Here is an 18,673-nt window from a genome sequence, read left to right on the forward strand (position 1 = left end):
AGCAAGGGCAGTGCAGTGAAGGAGGATGCAGGGTGGTCACCTGGTCCCGGCCTACAATCCACACCACAACCACCAGCTGTGTGGGTGATTATAAGTTTCAGTCAAACCGTCGGAAAATTTGTCCGAGTCGTTTTATAATCACAGTCGAATCGCGGAAGGGTGTTAAACTGTGATATTTCCTGTTAGGTTTCAGGTAACCTTGTGGAGGGGGTTTGTATTATGGGTTCGGTGTTATTCCGGTCGGAATCTCAGGGAGGTTGTGTACTGGGGAATAACGCAAGTTCAATAAATATACAAGTTTAAGGTTGAGCCAAAACCCTGTGCCGAGTGTATTTTGTTCTTATAAATCCTGAAGTCAAGAACTGTTGGTGAGGGTTTACCGCATCTCTCACAGGCACCACCCAGTGTGACTGAGTCATAGTTCCACCATTCAATTAGATCGTGACTGATCAGTATCTTATCTCCGTCTACCTGCCTTGGTTCCATCACTCTTAATACCCTTGCCCAAGAAGAATCTATCAAGCACAGTTTTGGAATTTTCAATTGGGCCCCAGCCTCAGTTTTATGGGGAACAGAGTTCCAGATTTCCACAACCTTTAAGAACATAAGAAACAGGAGCAGGAGTAGGCCATACGGCCCCTCGAGCCTGCTGCACCATTCAATAAGATCCAGGATGATCTTGTACTTCAGCTCCACTTTCCCGCACTATCCCCATATCCCTCGATTCCTTTAGTGTCCAAACAGCTTTCTCTCTCAGCCCTGAATATACTCAATGACTCAGCATTCACTGTCCTCTGGGGAAGAGAATTCTAAAGATTCACGACCCTCTGAGTGCAGAAATTTCTCATCAGCTCAGTCCTGAATGGCCGAGCCCGTATCCTGAGACAATAACCCTTAGTTCTAGACTCTTGAGCCAAGAGAAACAGATTCTCACCATTTGTGTGAGGAAGTGCTTCCTGACATCACCCCGGAACTTCAGTGGTGGGAACATTATTGGAAACAAATCCTGAGGGACAGGATAAATCTTCATTTGGAAAGACATGGATTAATTAAGGACAGTCAGCATGGATTTGTTAAGGGAAGGTCAGGTCTGACTAACTTGATTGAATTTTGAGAGGAGGTAACCGTGAGGGTCGATGAGGGTAGTGTGTATGATGTAGTGTATATGGATTTTAGCAAAGCTTTTGATAAAGTCCCACATGGCAGACTGGTCACAAAAGTAAAAGCCCATGGGATCCAGGGATAATTGACAAATTGGATCCAAAATTGGCTCAGGCTGGAAGCAAAAGGTAATGGTACATGGGTGTTTTTGTGACTGGAAGGCTGTTTCATAACATAAGAATTAGGAACAGGAGTAGACCATCTAGCCCCTCGAGCCTGCTCCACCATTCAATAAGATCATGGCTGATCCGGCCGTGGACTCAGCTCCACTTACCCGCCCGCTCCCCAAAACCCTTAATTCCCTTATTGGTTAAAAATCTATCTATCTGTGATTTGAATACATTCAATGAGCTAGCCTCAACTGCTTCCTTGGGCAGAGAATTCCACAGATTCACCAATGTCTTGGAGAAGAAATTCCTTCTCAACTCGGTTTTAAATTGGCTCCCCCGTATTTTGACGCTGTGCCCCCTAGTTCTAGTCTCCCCGACCAGTGGAAACAATCTCTCTGCCTCTATCTTGTCTATTCCTTTCATTATTTTAAATGTTTCTATAAGATCACCCCTCATCCTTCTGAACTCCAACGAGTAAAGACCCAGTCTACTCAATCTATCATCATAAGGTAACCCCCTCATCTCCGGAATCAGCCTAGTGAATCGACTCTGTACCCCCTCCAAAGCCAGTATATCCTTCCTTAAGTATGAACAAAACTGCACGCAGTGCTCCAGGTGCGGCCTCACCAATACCCTGTACAGTTGCAGCAGGACCTCCCTGCTTTTATACTCCATCCCTCTCGCAATGAAGGCCAACATTCCATTTGCCTTCCTGATTACCTGCTGCACCTGCAAACTAACTTTTTGGGATTCATTAATTGCCGGTGCAGGTTAACTTAAAAGAGTTTCATTAATTGCCGGTGTTTTTAGTGTCCCCTTCCCTTTTATAGGGGGCACTGGGGAAAAATTGTGATTTTAGTGCCCAAAAAAAAACCAAAAAAAGGAAAAAAAAAAAAAAAAAACCCCCAAAAAAACCCCAAAAAAAGAAAAAAAGGGCCTTGTAAATGTCTGGTGTGTCACCCAGGTCGGGTGGCACGGTTTAATGTGTTTTGTTTTGCAGATAAACTCCAAAATGAGTTTCATGCACAAGGAAAAATACGAAAAGTGGGCGTTGTAAATGTTTGGTGCGTCCCCCAGATCGGGGGGCCACGGTTTAATGTTTTTGTTTGCTCCAAAAGAGTTTCATGCACAAGGACCCCCAGGTCCCTCTGCAACGCAGCATGTTGTAATTTTTCCCCATTCAAATAATATTCCCTTTTTACTGTTTTTTTCCCCCCCCCCGCAAGGTGGATGACCTCACATTTTCCGACATTGTATTCCATCTGCCAAACCTTAGCCCATTCGCTTAACCTATCTAAATCTCTTTGCAGCCTCTCTGTGTCCTCTACACAATCCGCTTTCCCACTAATCTTTGTGTCATCTGCAAATTTTGTTACACTACACCCTGTCCCCTCTTCCAGGTCATCTATGTATATTGTAAGCAGTTGTGGTCCCAGCACCGATCCCTGTGGCACACCACTAACCACCAATTTCCAACCCGAAAAGGACCCATTTATCCCGACTCTCTGCTTTCTGTTAGCCAGCCAATTCTCTATCCATGCTAATACATTTCCTCTGACTCCGCGTACCTTTATCTTCTGCAGTAACCTTTTGTGTGGCGCCTTATCGAATGCCTTTTGGAAATCTAAATACACCACATCCATCGGTACACCTCTATCCACCATGCTCGTAATATCCTCAAAGAATTCCAGTAAATTAGTTAAACATGATTTCCCCTTCATGAATCCATGTTGTGTCTGGTTGATTGCACTATTCCTATCTAGATGTCCCGCTATTTCTTCCTTAATGATAGCTTCAAGCATTTTCCCCACTACAGATGTTAAAATAACCGGCCTATAGTTACCTGCCTTTTGTCTGCCCCCTTTTTTTTTTTTAAAAACAGAGGCATTACATTAGCTGCTTTCCAATCCGCTGGTACCTCCCCAGAATCCAGAGAATTTTGGTAGATTATAACGAATGCATCTGCAGTAACTTCCGCCATCTCTTTTAATACCCTGGGATGCATTTCATCAGGACCAGGGGACTTGTCTACCTTGAGTCCCATTAGCCTGTCCAGCACTAGCCCCCTAGTGATAGTGATTCTCTCAAGATCTTCCCTTCCCACATTCCCGTGACCAGCAATCTTTGGCATGGTTTTTGTGTCTTCCACTGTGAAGACCGAAGCAAAATAATTTCCACATTTCCCATTATTAAATCCCCCTTCTGATCTTCTAAGGGACCAACATTTACTTTAGTCACTCTTTTCCGTTTTATATATCGGTAAAAGCTTTTACTATCTGTTTTTATGTTTTGCACAAGTTTACTTTCGTAATCTATCTTTCCTTTCTTTATTGTTCTCTTAGTCATTCATTGCTATCATTTAAAATTTTTGCAATCTTCTAGTTTCTCACTAACCTTGGCCACCTTATACAAATTGGTTTTTAATTTGATACTCTCCTTTATTTCCTTGGTTATCCACGGCTGGTTATCCCTTCCCTTACCGCCCTTCTTTTTCACTGGAATATATTTTTGTTGAGCACTATAAAATAGCTCCTTAAAAGTCCTCCACTGTTCCTCAATTGTGCCACCATTTAGTCTGTGTTTCCAGTCTACGTTAGCCAACTCTGCCCTCATCCCACTGTAGTCCCCTTTGTTTAAGCACAGTACACTCATTTGACACACTACTTCCTCACCCTCAATCTGTATTATAAATTCAACCATACTGTGATCACTCATTCCAAGAGGATCTTTTACTAGGAGATCGTTTATTATTCCTGTCTCATTGCACAGGACCAGATCTAAGATAGCTTGCTCCCTTGTCGGTTCTGTAACATACTGTTCTCAGAAACAATCCCGTATGCATTCTATGAATTCCTCCTCAAGGCTACCCCGTGCGATTTGATTTGACCAATCGATATGTAGGTTAAAATCCCCCATGATTACTGCCGTTCCTTTTGCACATGCCTCCATTATTCCCTTGATTATTGTCCGCCCCACCGTGAAGTTATTATTTGGGGGCCTATAAACTACGCCCACCAGTGACTTTTTCCCCTTACTATCTCTAATCTCCACCCACAATGATTCAATATTTTGTTCATTAGAGCCAATATCATCTCTCACAACTGCCCTGATATCATCCTTTATTAACAGAGCTACCCCACCTCCTTTCCCTTCTTGTCTATCTTTCCAAATTGTAAGATAGACAACTGTCGCCAATTTAAGTGTATCTAAGGGTTAAGTCATGGCAGGACAGCTCGGTCACGTGATATGCTCCTCCTGTACCATGTGGGAACTCGGGGACAACACCAGTGTCCCTGACGACGACATGTGCGGGAAGTGTATCCACCTCCGGCTCCTGACGGTCCGCGTTGCGGAGTTGGAGCTGAGGGTGGATTCACTCTGGAGCATCCACGATGCTGAGAATGACGTGAGTAGCACGTGGAGCGAGTTGGTCTTACCGCAGGAGAAGGGTCCACAGCCAGCGAGGGAATGGAAGACCAGCAGGAAGAGTAGTGCAAGGAAGGTAGCGCAGGGGTCCCCTGTGGTCATCCCACTGCAAAACAGATACACTGCTTTGAGTACTGTTGAGGGGGATGACTCATCAGGAGAGGGCAGCAGCAGCCAAGTTCATGGCACCGTGACTGGCTCTGTTGCACAGAAGGGCAGGAAAGAGTGGGGGAGCGATAGTGATAGGGGATTCAATTGTAAGGGGAATAGATTGGCGTTTCTGCGGCCACAACCGAGACTCCAGGATGGTATGTTGCCTCCCTGGTGCAAGGGTCAAGGATGTCTCGGAGCGGGTGCAGGACATTCTAAAAAGGGAGGGAGAACAGCCAGTTGTCATGGTGCACGTTGGTACCAACGACATAGGTAAAAAAAGGGATGAGGTCCTACGAAATGAATTTAAGGAGCTAGGAGCTAAATTAAAAAGTAGGACCTCAAAAGTAGTAATCTCGGGATTGCTACCAGTGCCACGTGCTAGTCAGAGTAGGAATCGCAGGATAGCTCAGATGAATACGTGGCTTGAGCAATGGTGCAGCAGGGAGGGATTCAAATTCCTGGGGCATTGGAACCGGTTCTGGGGGAGGTGGGACCAGAACAATCCGGACGGTCTGCACCTGGGCAGAATCGGAACCAATGTCCTCGGGAGAGTGTTTGCTAGTGCTGTTGGGGAGGAGTTCAACTAATATGGCAGGGGGATGGGAACCAATGCAGGGAGATAGAGAGAAACAAAAAGGAGGCAAAAGCAAAAGACAGAAAGGACATGAGGAAAAGTGGAGGGCAGAGAAACCCAAGGCAAAGAACAAAAAGGGCCATTGTACAGCAAAATTCTAAAAGGACAGAGGGTGTTAAAAAACAAGCCTGAAGGCTTTGTGTCTTAATGCAAGGAGTATCCGCAATAAGGTGGATGAATTAATTGTGCAAATAGATGTTAACAAATATGATGTGATTGGGATTACGGAGACGTGGCTCCAGGATGATCAGGGCTGGGAACTCAACATCCAGGGGTATTCAACATTCAGGAAGGATAGAATAAAAGGAAAAGGAGGTGGGGTAGCATTGCTGGTTAAGGAGGAGATTAAGGCAATAGTTAGGAAGGATATTAGCTTGGATGATGTGGAATCTATATGGGTAGAGCTACAGAACACCAAAGGGCAAAAAACGTTAGTGGGAGTTGTGTACAGACCTCCAAACAGTAGTAGTGATGTTCGGGAGGGCATCAAACAGGAAATTAGGGGTGCATGCAATAAAGGTGCAGCAGTTATAATGGGTGACTTTAATATGCACATAGATTGGGCTAACCAAACTGGAAGCAATACGGTGGAGGAGGATTTCCTGGAGTGCATAAGGGATGGTTTTTTAGACCAATATGTCGAGGAACCAACTAGGGGGGAGGCCATCTTAGACTGGGTGTTATGTAATGAGAGAGGATTAATGAGCAATCTCATTGTGCGAGGCCCCTTGGGGAAGAGTGATCATAATATGGTGGAATTCTTCATTAGGATGGAGAATGAAACAGTTAATTCAGAGACCATGGTCCAGAACTTAAAGAAGGCGAACTTTGAAGGTATGAGGCGTGAATTGGCTGGGATGGATTGGCGAATGATATTGAAGGGGTTGACTGTGGATGGGCAATGGCAGACATTTAGAGACCGCATGGATGAACTACAACAATTGTACATTCCTGTCTGGCATAGAAATAAAAAAGGGAAGGTGGCTCAACCGTGGCTTTCAAGGGAAATCAGGGATAGTATTAAAGCCAAGGAAGTGGCATACAAATTGGCCAGAAATAGCAGCGAACCTGGGGACTGGGAGAAATTTAGAACTCAGCAGAGGAGGACAAAGGGTTTGATTAGGACAGGGAAAATGGAGTATGAGAAAAAGCTTGCAGGGAACATTAAGACGGATTGCAAAACTTTCTATAGATATGTAAAGAGAAAAAGGTTAGTAAAGACAAACGTAGGTCCCCTGCAGTCAGAATCAGGGGAAGTCATAACGGGGAACAAAGAAATGGCAGACCAATTGAACAAGTACTTTGGTTCGGTATTCACGAAGGAGGACACAAACAACCTTCCGGTTATAAAAGGGGTCGGGGGGTCTAGTAAGGAGGAGGAACTGAGGGAAATCCTTATTAGCCGGGAAATTGTGTTGGGGAAATTGATGGGATTGAAGGCCGATAAATCCCCAGGGCCTGATGAACTGCATCCCAGAGTACTTAAGGAGGTGGCCTTGGAAATAGTGGATGCATTGACAGTCATTTTCCAACATTCCATTGACTCTGGATCAGTTCCTATAGAGTGGAGGGTAGCCAATGTAACCCCACTTTTTAAAAAAAGGGAGAGAGAAAACAGGGAATTATAGACCGGTCAGCCTGACATCGGTAGTGGGTAAAATGATGGAATCAATTATTAAATTTGTCATAGCAGTGCATTTGGAAAGAGGTGACATGATAGGTCCAAGTCAGCATGGATTTGTGAAAGGGAAATCATGCTTGACAAATCTTCTGGAATTTTTTGAGGATGTTTCCAGTAGAGTGGACAAGGGAGAACCAGTTGATGTGGTATATTTGGACTTTCAGAAGGCGTTCAACAAGGTCCCACACAAGAGATTGATGTGCAAAGTTAGAGCACATGGGATTGGGGGTAGTGTGCTGACATGGATTGAGAACTGGTTGTCAGACAGGAAGCAAAGAGTAGGAGTAAATGGGTACTTTTCAGAATGGCAGGCAGTGACTAGTGGGGTACCGCAAGGTTCTGTGCTGGGGCCCCAGCTGTTTACACTGTACATTAATGATTTAGATGAGGGGACTAAATGTAGTATCTCCAAATTTGCAGATGACACTAAGTTGAGTGGCAGTGTGAGCTGCGAGGAGGATGCTGTGAGGCTGCAGAGCGACTTGGATAGGTTAGGTGAGTGGGCAAATGCATGGCAGATGAAGTATAATGTGGATAAATGTGAGGTTATCCACTTTGGTGGTAAAAACAGAGAGACAGACTATTATCTGAATGGTGACAGATTAGGAAAAGGGGAGGTGCAAAGAGACCTGGGTGTCATGGTACATCAGTCATTGAAGGTTGGCATGCAGGTGCAGCAGGCGGTTAAGAAAGCAAATGGCATGTTGGCCTTCATAGCGAGGGGATTTGAGTACAGGGGCAGGGAGGTGTTGCTACAGTTGTACAGGGCATTGGTGAGGCCACACCTGGAGTATTGTGTACAGTTTTGGTCTCCTAACCTGAGGAAGGACATTCTTGCTATTGAGGGAGTGCAGCGAAGGTTCACCAGACTGATTCCCGGGATGGCGGGACTGACCTATCAAGAAAGACTGGATCAACTGGGCTTGTATTCACTGGAGTTCAGAAGAATGAGAGGGGACCTCATAGAAACATTTAAAATTCTGACGGGGTTGGACAGGTTAGATGCAGGAAGAATGTTCCCAATGTTGGGGAAGTCCAGAACCAGAGGTCACAGTCTAAGGATAAGGAGTAAGCCATTAGGACCGAGATGCGGAGGAACTTCTTCACCCAGAGAGTGGTGAACCTGTGGAATTCTCTACCACAGAAAGTTGTTGAGGCCAATTCACTAAATATATTCAAAAAGGAGTTAGATGAGGTCCTTACTGCTAGGGGGATCAAGGGGTATGGCGAGAAAGCAGGAATGGGGTACTGAAGTTGAATGTTCAGCCATGAACTCATTGAATGGCGGTGCAGGCTAGAAGGGCCGATTGGCCTACTCCTGCACCTATTTTCTATGTTTCTATGTTTCTATACCCCTGTATGTTTAATTCCCAGTCTTGGCCACCCTGCAACCACGTTTCTGTAATGGCCACCAAATCATACCCATTTGTAATAATTTGTGCTGTCAACTCATTTACTTTATTTCGAATGCTGCTTGCGTTTAGATAGAGTGTTTTAATACTAGTTTTTAAACCATGATTTTTAGTTTTGTCCCCTCATGCAGCCCCTTTATATTCATACATATTGTGCCTTCCTATCACCTTGTGGTTTTCACTTACCCCAGTGCTACTCTGCTCTGTTGCCTCCCGCCTTTTGCATTCTTTCTTGGGGTCCTGTTCATCTGAGCTCTCACCCACTCTAACTACCTCAGAGCCCTCTCCTGGTTCCGAATACCCCTCGCATTGAGGCACCGAGCTTTCATGCTTGCCTTTTTATTACACTTTGACACTTTACAATTTTGCTGTACAGTGGCCCTATTTGTTTTTTGCCTTGGGTTTCTCTGCCCTCCACTTTTACTCATCTCCTTTCTGTCTTTTGCTTCTGTCTCCATTTTGTTTCCCTGTCTCCCTACACTAGTTCCCATCCCCCTGCCATATTAGTTTAACTCCTCACCAAACACTCCCCCCAAGGGCATTGGTTCCGGTCCTGCCCAGGTGCAGACCGTCCGGTTTGTACAGGTCCCACCTCCCCCAGAACCGGTTCCAATGCCGCAGGAATTTGAATCCCTTCCTGCTGCACCACTGCTCAAGCCACGTATTCATCTGTGCTATCCTGTGATTCCTACTCTGACTAGCAGGTGGCACTGGTAGCAATCCCGAGATTACTACTTTTGAGGTCCTACTTTTTAATTTAGCTCCTTAAATTCTTCTTGTACGACCACATCGCTTTTTTTTAAAACCTTTATCGTTGGTACCAATGTGCACCACGACAACTGGCTGTTCACTCTCCCTTTTCAGAATGTCCTGCACCCGCTCCGAGACATCCTTGACCCTTGCACCAGGGAGGCAACATACCATCCTGGAGTCTCGGTTGCGGCTGCAGAAACGCCTATCTATTCCCCTTACAATTGAATCCCCGATCACTATTGCTCTCCCACTCTTTTTCCTGCCCTCCGGTGCAGCAGTGCCAGCCACGGTGGCATGAACTTGGCTGCTGCTGCCCTCCCCTGATGAGTCATCCCGCTCAACAGTACTCAAAGCGGTGTATCTGTTTTGCGGGGGGATGACCGCAGGGGACCCCTGCACCACCTTCCTTCCAGTGGGGTCCTGCAGGGCTCAGTGCTGGGTCCCTTGTTTTTTGTGATATATATCAAAATGACTTGGACTTGAATGTTGCGGGTGTGATTAAGAAGTTTGAAGGCAACACTAAAATAGGCTGTGTGGTTGAGAATTAAGAAGAAAGCTGCACAATGTAGGAAGATATCAATGTACTGGTCAGGGGGGCAGTAAAGTGGCAAATGGAATTCAATGCGGCAAAGTGTGAGGGAATGCATTTCGAGAGGTCTAACAAGGCAAGGGATTACACATTAAATGGTACGACACTGAAAATTGTAGAGGAACAAAGGGACCTTGGAGTGTAGGTCCACAGATGCCTGAAGGTTGCAGGCCAGGTAGATAAGGTGGTTAAGGCGGCATATGGAATACTTACCTTTATTAGTCGAGGCATGGAATACAAGAGCTGGGAGGTTATGCTTGAACTGGTTCGGCCGCAGCCGGAATACTGTGTGCAGTTCTGGTCACCACATTACAGGAAAGATGTGATTGTACTGAAAAGGGTGCAGAGGAGATTTACAAGAATGTTACCTGGACTGGAGAATTTTGGCTACGAGGAAAGATTGGAGATGCTGGGTCTGTTTTCTTTGGAATAGAGGAAGCTGAGGGGAGACCTGATGAAAGTGTATAAAATTATGAGGGGCCTGGATAGAGTGGCTAGGAAGGACCTGTTTCCCTTGGCAGAGGGGTCAACAACCAGGGGCATAGATTTAAAATAATTGATTTAGAGGAGATACGAAGGGACATTTCTTCACCCAGTGAATGGTGGGGGTCTGGAACTCACTGCCTGAAAGGGTGGTAGAGGCAGAAACACTTACCACATTTAAAAAATACTTGGATGTGCACTTAAAGTGCCATCACCTACAGGGCTACGGACCGAGAGCTGGAGAGTGGCATTAAGCTGGATAGTTGTTTGTCGGCCGGCACGGACACGGTGGGCTGAAATGGTCTCCTGCCATGCTGTAAATTTCGATGATTTTATGATTAATGACTAGATGAAGGGACCGAGTGTAATGTATCCAAATTTGCTGATGATGCAAAACTAGCTGGGACAGTAAGCTGTGAGAACACAAGAGTCTGCAAGATATCTGTATATATAGGTAGACTATGTGAGTGGGCAGTAAGGTGGCAGATGGAGTATAATGTCAGGAAATGTGAGGTTATTCACTTTGGTAGGAAGAATAAAAAAAAACAGAATATCTTTTAAATGATGAGAAACTTTTATACGTCGGAGTTCTCAGAGTTTTGGGGTGTCCTCGTGCAAGACACACAGAAAGTGAGCATGCAGGTACGCAAGCAATAAGGAAGGCAAATGGTTTGTCCTTTATTGCAAGGGGTTGGAGTATAAGAGTAAGGAGGTTTTGCTACAACTGTACAGGGCCTTGGTGAGACCACACCTGGAGTACTGGGCACAGTTTTGGTCTCCTTATCTAAGGACGAAACACTTGCCTTGGAGACGGTGCTACAAAGGTTCACAAGATTGATTCCTGGGAGGAGAGGGCTGTCTGATGGAGATAGTGTGCCTATACACTCGTGAATTTGGAATAATGAGGTGTGATCTCATTGAAACATACACGTTTCTGAAGGGGACTGACAGATTAGATGCTGAGAGGTTGATTCCCCTGGCTGGACTGTCTAGAACTAGGGTGCACAGTCTCAGGATAAGGGGTAGGCCATTTAAGACAGAGATGAGGAGTAATTTCTTCATTCAGAGGGTTGTGAATCTTTGTCATTCTCTCCCCCAGAGGGCTGTGGATGCTCAGTCTATTCAAGGTTGAGATAGATAGATTTTTGGACTCGAGGTGAATCAAGGGATATGGAGATCAGGCAGGAAAGGGGAGTCGAGGTCGATGATCAGCCATGATCTTATTGAATGGCGGAGCAGGCTCGAGGGATCTTATGGCCTACTCCTGCTCCTATTTCTTTAAGGAAACATACTTCCTCTGAACCCTCATTATCTCCTCATTGAATGCCTCCCACTGCTCTGAGACTGATTTTACTTCAACATAAGAACATAAGATTTCAGAGCAGGAGTATGCCATTCGGCCCCTCGAGCCTGCTCTGCCATTCAAGGAGATCACGGCTGATCTTCTACCTCAACTTCACTTTCCTGCACTATTCCATATCCTTTCATTTCCCCGAATGTACAAAAATCTATCAATCTCTGTCTTGAATATACTCAAAGACAGAGCCTCCACAGCCCTCTGGGGTAGAGAATTACAAAGATGAATGAGTAAATAAGTTTCTGCTCATCTCAGTCCTAAATGGCCAACCCCTTATTTTGAGACTGTGACCCCTGGTTCTCGACTCCTCAGCCAGAGGAAACATCCTCCCTGCATCGATCCTGTCAAGCCTTGTAAGAATTTTGTATGTTTCAATGAGATCACCTCTCATTCTTCTAAACTCTAGAGCATACATACCTAGTCTACTCAATCTCTCCTCATAGGACAATCCTCCCATCCCAGGAATTCAGTTTGGTGAACCTTCGTTGCCATCCTCAATGGCAAGTACATCCTTCCTTTGGTAAGCAGCCAAAACTGTACACAATACTCCAGGTGTAGTCTCACCAGGGCCCTATGTAATTGCAGTAAGACGTCTTTACTCTTGTCCTCAAATCCTCTTGTAATAAAGGTCAACATACCATTTGCTTTCTTCGTTGCTTACTGTATCTGCATATTAACTTTCAGTGATTCGTGTACAAGGACACTAAGGTCCCTCTGAACACCAACATTTCCCAATCTCTCACCATTTCAAGTAGCTGTTTCCAGTCCACTTTGGCTAAACCACATCTCAGCTTAGTAAAATTGACTTTTCCCCAATTGAGAACTTTTACTCCTGGTCTATCTTTGTCCTTTTCCATATCTACCCTAAATCTAACTGAATTATGATCACTAGCACCAAAATGCTGTCCCATCGATATCCCTTCCACCTGCCCAGCTTCAGTCCCTAATACTAAGTCCAGAACTTCCCCCTCTCTTGTTGGGCTTGCTACGTACTGGCTAAAAAGTTCTGCTGGTTGCTGACCCCTCTGCGAAGGGAAATAGGTCCTTCCTATCCACTATATCTGGGCCCCTCATAATTTTATACACCTCATTAAGGTCACCTCTCAGCCTCCTCTGTTCCAAAGAAAACAAACTATTAAGAGGGTTGGTGGGCTGGAGGAGGTTACAGAGATAGGGAAGGGTGAGACCCTGGAGAGATTTGAACAAGAGAATGAGTATTTTAAAGGCTGATGCCACCAGCCATCTCGCCCAGCACAGAATGTAACTCACTACCAACAGGAAGGATGTTACGTTAACTACTAAAGATGCATAATGCGAGGAAATCAATCTCTGTCCCTTTAACTAACAGCGACATGGCAAGAGGGAAATGAATGACCTTTAAACACCAGGTCCACTTGGCACTGAAGTGTCTGAAACTCATAATAGGAACTCCAGGGAAACAAAATACTGACAAATGTTAAACAGCTTTGTTGACAAAAGAAATCGCGATTTAACTTTTGAAAGAAGAATTGTTTAACAGGGTTCACACAGACTCACCTGATAGGCTGACTCAGGATCCACCCCTCAAGCACCGCGATTGGTTGCAGAACACGCTGCTCCCTGGGCCCTCCGGCCTCTGACCTCTCTTCCTGTTGGTTCCCAGGGCAATCAAACACCACTCGCCAACATTACACTGCCACATTAAGTTGAGAGGCTCAGAGGAAGAAATAAAATGAGGCCGTGAATCTGAGTTAAGAAATAAAATTAGAAAAGCATGATTAAATGAATGAGGTGAGACAATATAAACTAAAGGGTACAATCCTAAAGGGGTGCATGAACAGTGAGACCTGCGGGTATATGTGGACAAATCGCTGAAGGTGGCAGGACAGGTTGAGAAAGCAGTTAAAAAAAACTTACAGGATCCTGGGCATCACAGAGTACAAAAGCAAGGAGGTTATGATGAACCTTTGTAAAACACCGGTTCGGTCTCAACTGGAGCATTGTGTCCAATTCTGGGCACCGCACATTAGGATGTGAAGGCCTTAGAGAGGGTGCAGAAAAGATTGACAAGAATGATTCACGACATGAGGGACTTCAGTTCCGTGGATTGACTGGAGAAGCTGGGGTTGTTCTCCTTGGAGCAGAGAAGGTTAAGAGGAGAATTGATAGAAGTGTTCAAAATTATGAGAGGTCCGGATAGAGTAGATAGAGAGATACTGTTCCCATTGGTGGAGGGGTCGAGAACCAGAGGAGACGGATTTAAGGTGATTGGTAGAAGAACCAAAGGCAACGTAATAAAAATCTATGTTATGCAGCGAGTGTTTAGGATCCGGAAAGCACGGCCTGAAAGGGTGGTGGAGGCAGACTCAATCACAGCTTTCAAAAGGGAAATGGATAAGTATCTGAAAGAAAACATTTGCAGGGCCGGGGGAAAGGGCGGGGCAGTGGGACGAGCTGGGAGCCGGCAAGGGCTCGACGGGCCGAATGGCCTTCCGTGCTGTAACCATTCTCTGATTGTGTGAGCAGAACCACACTGTTCCCTGACTCAATCTAAAGCCTTCCTGATTGTGAACACCTCTTCGCCCTGTCTATCTCCGCCTTAAATATATTCAATGACACAGCCTCCACAGCTCTCTGGGGCAGAGAATTCTGCAGATTTACAGCCCTCAGAGAGAAGAAATTCCTCCTCATCTCAGTTTTAAATGGGCGGCCCCTTCTTTGAAGACAATGTCCCCTAGTAATAGTTTCCTCCATGTGGAAACATCCTCTCTGCATCCACCTTGTCGAGCCGCCTCCTTATCTTATAAGTTTCAATAAGATCACCCCTCATTCTTCTAAACTCCAATGTGTATAGGCCCAACCTACTCAACCAATCCTCAAAAGTCAACCCCTTCATCTCCGAAATCAACCTGCATTCATTGGTTCCACTCTGTCCCCTCCCCTGAAGGTACTGACTCTGGCTCGGTTCAGTTCTCGAAACATAGAAACATCGAAAATAGGTGCAGGAGTCAGCCATTCGGCCCTTCGAGCCTGCACCACCATTCAATGTGTTCACGGCTGAAAATGCAACTTCAGTATTCCCATTCCTGCTTTCTCGCCATACCCCTTGATCCCCCTAGTAGTAAGGACTACATCAAACTCCTTTTTGAATATATTTAGTTTTGGCCTCAACAACTTTCTGTGGTAGAGAATTACACAGGTTCACCACTCTCTGGGTCAAGAAGTTTCTCCTCATCTCGGTCCTAAATGGCTAACCCCTTATCCTTAGACTGTGACCCCTGGTTCTGGACTTCCCCAACATTAATAAGAACATAAGAATTCAGAACAGGAGTAGGCCATGTAGCCCCTCGAGCCTGCTCCGCCACCCAACAAGATCACGGCTGATCTGGGTGTGGAATTAGCTCCACTTACCCGCCCGCTCCCCATAACCCTTAATTCTCTTATTGGTTAAAAATCTATCGATCTGTGATTTGAATATATTCAATGAGCTTGCCTCAACTGCTTCCTTGGGCAGAGAATTCCACAGATTCACAACCCGCTGGGAGAAGAAATTCCTTCTCAACTCGGTTTTAAATTGGCTCCCCCGTATTTTGAGGTGTGCCCCCTAGTTCTAGTCTCCCCAACCAGTGGAAACAACCTCTCTGTCTCTATCCTGTCGATCCCCTTCATTATTTTAAATGTTTCTATGAGATCACCCCTCATCCTTCTGAACTCCAACAAGTAAAGACCCAGTCTACTCAATCTATCATCATAAGGTAACCCCCTCATCTCCAGAATCAGCCGAGTGAATCGTCTCTGTACCTCTTCCAAAGCCAGTATATCCTTCCTTAAGTAAGGTGACCAAAACTGCACGCAGTACTCCAGGTGCGGCCTCACCAATACCCTGTACAGTTGCAGCAGGACCTCCCTGCTTTTGTACTCCATCCCTGTCGCAATGAAGGCCAACATTCCATTCGCCTTCCTGGTTACCTGCTGCACCTGCAAACTAACTTTTTGAGATTCATGCACAAGGACATGCGCTGTCCACCGGTACGCTCGCGGCCTTCCGCGAGAGGTGGGCACCGGAGGGACTGGAGTGCATCATCACGCCCGGCAACCAAATTTTAATTTGATTTTACGTTTTAAAGTTTAATTTGTTTTCATTGCCGGTGCTTTTAGTGTCCCCCTCCCCTTTTATAGGGGGCACTGGAAAAATTTGATTTTAGCGCCCCAAAAAAACCAAAAAGAAAATAAATTTAAAAAAAAAAGGGGCCTTGAAAATGTCTGCTGTGTCACCCAGGTCGGGTGGCATGGTCTTAATGTTTTATGTTTTGCAGGTAAACTCAAAAGAGTTTCATGCACAAGGACATGCGCTGTCCACCGGTACGCTCGCGGCCTTCCGCGAGAGGTGGGCACCGGAGGGACTGGAGTGCATCATCACGCCCGGCAACCAAATTTTAATTTGATTTTACGTTTTAAAGTTTAATTTGTTTTAATTGCCGGTGCTTTTAGTGTCCCCTTCCCTTTTATAGGGGGCACTGGAAAAATGTGATTTTAGCGCCCAAAAAAAAAAACGAAAAACACAAAAAAAAACCAAAAAAAGGAAAAAAGGGCCTTGTAAATGTCTGGTGTGTCACCCAGGTCGGGTGGCACGGTTTAATGTTTTATGTTTTTGCAGGTGAACTCCAAAAAGAGTTTCATGCACAAGGACACGCGCTGTCCACCGGTACGCTCGCGGCCTTCCGCGAGAGGTGGGCACCGGAGGGACTGGAGTGCATCATCACGCCCGGCAACCAAATTTTAATTTGATTTTATGTTTTAAAGTTTAATTTGTTTTAATTGCCGGTGCTTTTAGTGTCCCCCTCTCCTTTTATAGGGGGCACTGGAAAAAATGTGATTTTAGCGCCCAAAAAAAAGAACACAAAAAAAACCACAAAGAAAAAAAAAGGGCCTTGTAAATGTCTGCTGTGTCATCCAGGGCGGGTGGCACGGTTTAATGTTTTATGTTTTAAAGGTAAACTCCAAAAGAGTTTCATGCACAAGGACCCCCAGGTCCCTCTGCACTGCAGCATGTTGTAATTTCTCCCCATTCAAATAATATTCCCTTTTACTGTTTTTTCCGCCGCCCCCACCCCCGCCAAGGTGGATGACCTCAAATTTTCCAACATCTGCCAAACCTTTGCCCATTTGCTTAACCTATCTAAATCTCTTTGCAGCCTCTCTGTGTCCTCTACACAACCCGCTTTCCCACAAATTTTGTGTCATCTGCAAATTTTGTTACACTACACTCTGTTCCCTCTTCCAAGTCATCTGTGTATATTGTAAGCAGTTGTGGTCCCAGCACCGATCCCTGTGGCACACCACTAACTACCTATTTCCAACCCGAAAAGTACCCATTTATCCCGACTCTCTGCTTTCTGTTAGCCAGCCAATTCTCTATCCATGCTAATACATTTCCTCTGACTCCACGTACTTTTATCTTCTGCAGTAACCTTTTGTGTGGTACCTTATCGAATGCCTTTTGGAAATCTAAATACACCACATCCATCGGTACACCTCTATCCACCATGCTCGTTATCTCCTCAAAGAATTCCAGTAAATTAGTTAAACATGATTTCCCCTTCATGAATCCATGTTGCGTCTGCTTGATTGCACTATTCCTATCTAGATGTCCCGCTATTTCTTCCTTAATGATAGCTTCAAGCATTTTCCCCACTACAGATGTTAAACTAACCGGCCTATAACTTTTGTCTGCACCCTTTTTTAAACAGAGACGTTACATTAGCTGCTTTCCAATCCGATGGCACCTCCCTAGAGTCCAGAGAATTTTGGTAGATTATAACGAATGCATCTGCTATAACTTCCGCCATCTCTTTTAATACCCTGGGATGCATTTCATCAGGACCAGGGGACTTGTCTACCTTGAGTCCCATTAGCATGTCCAGCACTAACCCCCTAGTGATAGTGATTTTCTCAAGGTCTTCCCTTCCCACATTCCTATGACCAGCAATTTTTGGCATGGTTTTTGTGTTTTCCACTGTGAAGACCGAAGCAAAATAAAATTATTCTACACTCACTGGTTCCCCTCCCCTGAAGGTGCTGACTCTGGCTGGGTTCAGTTGCAGACACTGACATCTTCACTTTGTTCCTGCACCAAGATGGCCGCGTATGCGCTGTGCTACTCACTGAATCACGATGGTGGAGCGCTGAACCTGCCTTCCTGCACAAACATGGCCGCCGTTAGCCTGGGCCTGTGACCAGGAGAAAGCCCCGAAGCTGCAACCGCCGATATTCCGGTTATTATTCCGGGCTTGTGGCGGGCACCGGTTGTTTATGAAGCCTCGCCGGCTCCCGCTAGTCCATTACTTCCCTCAGTCCGGCTGAAAAGGACACTTCTGAAGAGACTGTCGAAAACACGTCTTCTCCGCCATTACACGCGTCGCGCATGCTCCAAACATAGCCAGAGTCCGCGCCTGCGCACTGAGCTCCTGTAGTCTGGGTGCGGCACATTCTCCCCCGCGGGGCATGCTGGATACATAAGTCCGTGAGAAATAGGAGCAGGAGTGGGCCACCCGGACCCCTGAGCCTGCTCCCCATTCAATAACATTTGACAGGACAGTCGAGGGGGAGCGTCACTCTGTATCTCACCCGTGCTGTACCTGCCCTGAGAGTCTTTTTGGGACAGCTACAGGGAGATTAACTCTATCTAACCAATGCAGTACCTAACCTGGGAGAGTTTGGGACAGGCTAGAGGGAGATTTAATCATTATGTAACCCGTGCTGTACCTGCCTTTGAATGTCTGGTGAGACCATGTAGAGGGACCTTTACTCTGCATCTAACCTGCGTTGCAAGTGCCCTGGGAATAGTTGATGGGACAATGTGCATTTAATTGTGTATTTAACCTGTGCTGTCCTGCCATGGGAGTGTTTGATAGGTCAGCTTACAGGGGGCTTTA

The 18,673-nt window shown here is 45.7% G+C and overlaps 1 long non-coding RNA gene across 2 annotated transcripts in view; it reads right to left on the reverse strand.

The window, feature by feature from the left end:
* The window catches only part of LOC139235636 (uncharacterized), a 73,946-nt gene extending 55,800 nt beyond the window's left edge, over positions 1-18,146 (reverse strand). For both annotated transcript variants that reach the window (XR_011588485.1, XR_011588484.1), the window contains exons 1-2: positions 17,904-18,146; positions 13,296-13,484 (exon numbers count right to left, since the gene is read on the reverse strand). This is a non-coding gene — a long non-coding RNA (uncharacterized lncRNA). The remainder of the gene's footprint in view (positions 1-13,295; positions 13,485-17,903) is intronic.
* Positions 18,147-18,673: the final 527 nt, after the last annotated feature.

This window comes from Pristiophorus japonicus, chromosome 23 (assembly GCF_044704955.1).
Source record: "Pristiophorus japonicus isolate sPriJap1 chromosome 23, sPriJap1.hap1, whole genome shotgun sequence".
NCBI lineage: Eukaryota > Metazoa > Chordata > Chondrichthyes > Pristiophoridae > Pristiophorus > Pristiophorus japonicus.